The sequence below is a fragment of the Triticum dicoccoides genome, chromosome 3B (assembly GCF_002162155.2).
Source record: "Triticum dicoccoides isolate Atlit2015 ecotype Zavitan chromosome 3B, WEW_v2.0, whole genome shotgun sequence".
NCBI classification, from domain to species: domain Eukaryota; kingdom Viridiplantae; phylum Streptophyta; class Magnoliopsida; order Poales; family Poaceae; genus Triticum; species Triticum dicoccoides.
In genome coordinates, this window is record NC_041385.1 from 860781913 (window position 1) to 860787296 (window position 5384).

Here is a 5384-nt window from a genome sequence, read left to right on the forward strand (position 1 = left end):
GACAAGCCGCCCGCCGCGGCCGCCATCGCGCTGGGGCTGCTCATCTCGGAGCTGAGCCAGGACCCCTGGAAGGGGCGCGTCATCACCTTCGACGCCGCCCACCAGCTGCACAGGGTCCGCGGCGCGTCGCTGGTGGAGAAGCTCCGCCCGCTCGCCGCCGTGACCCCGCGGCGCGGCGCCAACCTGCAGGCGGTGTTCAACAAGATCCTGAACGTGGCGGTGGCGGGCGCGCTGGCCAAGGACCAGATGGTGCGCCGCGTCTTCGTGCTGAGCGACATGGAGTTCGACGGGTGGACGGGCGGCGAGGCGTGGGTGTCGGAGCACGAGGCCATCCGCAAGCGCTTCGCCGCCGAGGGCTTCGCGGCGCCCGAGGTGGTGTTCTGGAACGTGGGGAGCACGCCCAAGGCGGCGTCGCCCGTGGTGGCCGCGCAGGCCGGCGTGGCGCTGGTGAGCGGCTACTCCAAGAACCTGGTGCGCCTCTTCCTGGAGGCCGACGGCGTGCTCACCCCCTCCGCCATCATGGCCGACGCCATCTCCGGCCCCGACTACGACGCCCTCGAGGTGCTCGACTGATTCTTGGATCCATCCGTCCAAGAATGATCGTCAGTCCGTCCATCCATCCATCGGTTTAGTTTGCTTTTTCGTCCCGTCCATCGATTTAGTTTCCTGCTGCGTACTTTTGAGTAGTTACCTGAAGCTGTGAACCTTAGGAAGAAAAGACGTGTGCTCTGAATCTTGGAATTCTGAATCAAGTGAGTTTATCTGAATGATGATGAATTTGCTGATGAGCGTGTTGCATTGTTACTCTCTTCAGTGTGAATGAATTTGCTTGATCGATTTGATGATCCATCCACAGGCAGCAATTAATGAGATCTAATTGTGTTGTGTTCAAACTGAAATCATTCATCAATTATGTGCAGAAATATTGTATCCCAAGCTAATGTACTTCTGTTTCGACCATTTCTTTTTTTGCTAACTGCGTTTGCTACTCCCTCTCTCGCATGCATGTAAATTAAGTAAAAAAACAGACGAAAACTCAAAATGTTTATCTCTCAAATGAAAACCCGATTAAGAATCTGTTTCAACTACTAACTTCGTCACGATATATTCTGACAATTTTTTTTCGGACACAATTTTCCAGCACAAGTCTAATGAATTATCACGTCTCGGTTACATAGTTACCATCTTGTTTATATGGAGTAGAAATTATTTGGGCACAAAAAAAGTCGTTCAACCTCTCTCCACATGCAAATAAATTATAGGAAAAAAAACTGATGTCATCCCAGACTTCCCCTATTTAGGAAGTTTAAAATGTTTTGTAGCTCAAACCTTGCTCGAGCTTCTCCTTTCTTTTTATTAACGTGGCTTACGTGGACGAAGGAATGAGGGCAGCTGCATACTCATTGTTAGGAATTAATTACTTAGGTTAATTAACTGGTAATCCATACTAATGTCGGTGGCCATTTTGGCAACCGCCTCCTTTTGTAACCGCCTTGTAACGAGGGTATATAAATACCCCAATGTTCAATGAATGAAACAATTGTTCCATCATTCGCTCCTCTCTCTCGTTTTTTACTTTCACACGTTATCAGCACGCTCTATCGAGAGAGCTCTAAGGAATCGGAGAACGGACGAACTCGCGCTGCTCCAGCTCGATGCATGGCCCGCGGCCTGCATGCATAGCCCGCAGCCTCGCTCGCCACCAACCCGCGGCGTTCCCACGCTTTCGACGACGCGGACACCAGCAGCGGCACCCTTCCAGTTGGTGGCGGCGGCAGCCAACATCAGGTACACAACAACAAGGGCGGAGAGAGCCGCAGCCCCTAGCGGCACGAATGCCTAAACCAGCCATAAGGGAAATCGATCAGGAAACACTAATTTTGTTTAGTATTTTTTGATCTTTAGTATTTGTGCACATATGGCCTTACACACTGTAAGTATGATCTAAATCATACCAACTGCATATCATACTAGTTTTTCCTTGTAGTAACCACGTGGAAATCAACAAAGTATTTTTCATCTGCGATAATTCAGTTACATACCGATATCACCATTCCAGCGTACATCAATTGGCACTCACAGAAATTTAGGGATCTATGTGAGGAATAACAATTTATGTGTCAATCAAAATTATTCGTAGCCCGTATGCTAACTGCATCAACAATAAGGATATTTTTCGGCATTAGGGGGAGATAAGTACACAAAGAATGCTGAGAAAAAATTAATCAAATGTTTCCATGGGAATAAATCCGAGCCACCCCACACCATTACTCCCGAACAAGCTTGTTACCTAGGCCACTCGCGGACATATTTAAACAGATGTGATTCAATATATATAGGGGGCGAGGTCGGATTATTTTATTTTTCATTTTATCATGCATATATATAGATATATAAAATCTTCCTCCACAATCTCTACAGAACATTTGTTTGGCCCCGTGACTAGAACTTGCTGTCTTGATGCGTTGGTCGTGTGGTTTGACTTCAGTATGTCCCAATTTGCCATTTTTTTTTTTGGTTGCAGCTGCACTCGGCCTATGAAAAAAAAAACAATAAAAAAACAGGGAGGACGTATGAAAACTGAGGGGGTGGACGGACGAAAAACGGACCAAAATTTGGTGGGCAGAACCGATAGCCCTATTATTATTAGGTAAAGATAAAGATAAAGATTCGATCTACACTACTATGTACGTACATGTAGTAGTATTGTTGTATTCCTAACATGTTTTAGCACACAAAAAATCACAGATTAATTATTTCCGTTGCCATGCCCCTAGACAAAACACAGGTACAAATTCTAGGTGTCAATTTTTGGGCGGGTTGGACCCGGTGCAACATTGGCATGATATAATAGTTGGTGATCTGTACAAATTCTAGGGGAAAGAGAGAGGAGAGGTTGGGCGCCCCCCAAGGCCTAGTCCGAATTGGACTAGGGGGAGGGGCTGCGCCCCCTCCTTCCTTCTCTTCTCTTCCCCCTTTCCTTGACTCCTACTCCTACTACTTGGAAGGGGGGGAATCCTACTCCCGGTGGGAGTAGGACTCCTCCTTGGTGCGCCCCCTTCTAGGCCGGCCACCCCCTCCCTTGCTCCTTTATATACGGGGGCAGGGGGACACCCCATGACACACAAGTTGATCTACGTGATCGTTTCTTAGGCGTGTGCGGTGCCCCCCTACACCATATTCCACCTCGGTCATATCGTCGCGGAGTTTAGGCGAAGCCCTGCGCCGGTAGAACATCATCATCGTCACCACGCCGTCGTGCTGACGGAACTCATCCCCGACACTTGGCTGGATCGGAGTCCGGGGATCGTCATCGAGCTGAACGAGTGCTGAACTCGGAGGTGCCGTACGTTCGGTACTTGGATCGGTCGGATCATGAAGACGTACGACTACATCAACCGCGTTGTCATAACGCTTCCGCTTACGGTATACGAGGGTACGTGGACAATAATCTCCCCTCTCGTTGCTGTGCATCACCATGATCCTTGCGTGTGCGTAGGAATTTTTTTGAAATTACTACGTTCCCCAACAGTCTGGTGCTCTGGGGGCGTGGGCGGCGTAGTCGACGCGGCTCAGGGCCTATGGCGGCACAGGGGAGCAGCTTCAAGGTGCAGGTGTGGTAGATCTGGTCTCCGGCGGCCGCGGTGGCGCGCGTCTGTTGCTTGGCTGCGGCCGGCAGTCATGGTGTCTGATGGTCTCGGGCAGTGCACCTCTTTTCCTTGCCGGCATGGTGCTCGGTAGGGTGTGGCGGTCTGTTGCGTCCGGCGGCTTTGCTCTCGGTGGCCGTCCTTGGATCTACCCGCTGGCTCTTGAGTTTTGATCGTCGGTTGCCGCTGCGAGGTGCGGTTGGCTACGGTGGCGACCCCTTTGTCGGTGGGCTGGTGTCGTGGTGACTGCTTGGTGGGCTTGTCGGCGCCGATGTGGGTGGATATGCGGCCGAGGTGGTGTGAGAGCTTGGGTGAAGACCCTGTCTCGGCCCTGTGCCATGACCAGCGATGGCGGCGGCTGTGGCCGTCGTGACCTTCTTGAAGGCATCGCTGATTTGCTGCTGCACCCTTCTGCACGGATCCGGCTATCTCGGTCTCTCCAGGGGAAACCCTTGATCGTTTGATCGGACGACGGCGGCGCCTCGGCGTCGTTTTCCCTCTTGGGGGCTTCGTCTCGGAGCTCGGCATCGGCAAGCGGGACCAGTGGTTGGCGGTGGTTGAGGCATCGAGACTTCTGCGCACGGTGGCTTCTGTGGCAGCGATGACGGCCGTGAGCAATGTCGGAGGCGTGGCCTTTGGTTGTGGTAGTCGGCTCTTCTTCTCCGGCGTGTCCGTGGGAGTGCCTCGATTATTTGTTGCTGTGAAATCGAAGCCGCGGTGGGGGCCGGTGGTATACGATGACGCGTAACAGGTGGTTCGTTCGGTGATCCTCCACGATGCCACCCCAGCCTAGTCTCCTTAGTAGTTTCATCATTTGGAGTCGGAGCTGCGCTGCCTAGTTTGGATTGTGTTGGAGTGTTGTGCTGCAGCTTCTAGGGCTGCTGTTTTCTTTTTTCTTTGATCTTCGGATCCTTTGGTCCTAGGACCTTCACCATCTTGTTGTTTCCCGTTGCTTCCTGCTATTATCAATGAATGTCAGTGATACTGGATCTTTCAAAAAAAAAGAGTACTGAGCAACATCGTTGTCTAAATTTTATTTATCACCCTCCCCTTGCCCTCGATGGAGTCTCCTTCCCCTGCTTGCTGATCAGAGTTAGGCCTTGTTCTTGTAAGCTGCAACCGCCCCTATAATCGCTGTTGTTGCGCCCATCATTGCGGCAATCGCGGAAACCAGCTGCAGATACACGACCGTCTTGTCTGCAGTGTTCTTCAGGGCGGATGCATGGACAGCCATGGAAGGCCCGTCGGTGCAGCCCTGGCCGGCATGGACTGCCAGTGAGGCACTGATGGCCCTAGTGGGAGCCGGATCCACTAACTTAGAGAAGCAAAATCATGGTGCTACAGTATAATCCTAGTGTAAAATGAAGAAGGAATGTTAGAGACGTTTAGCACATTACTTACTATTGATATTTACTGTAGATATAAAAAATTCATAATTAATTTTATTTCACCATCAAATTGTTTGTATGTAATGATTACGAATGTACACATTAAATCTGTTATTTGCATATTAATTTAAATCATTTTAGCCTTAATCATATGGATGCAAGAAGGAAAGTTAGGGATTGTAGCTTATCCAACTTTCCTTCTTAATGTTAGAGGATCCAGTTTTGCCCTAGTGGCGGCGACCTTGATGGCGATCAGAAGCCAATCGCTCTTTGCAGGTTGCAGGCACTCCTTTGGCCTCCGCCTTGCTTATGAGGTGCATGAAGACGAGGAAATCAAGCACCAGTGTGG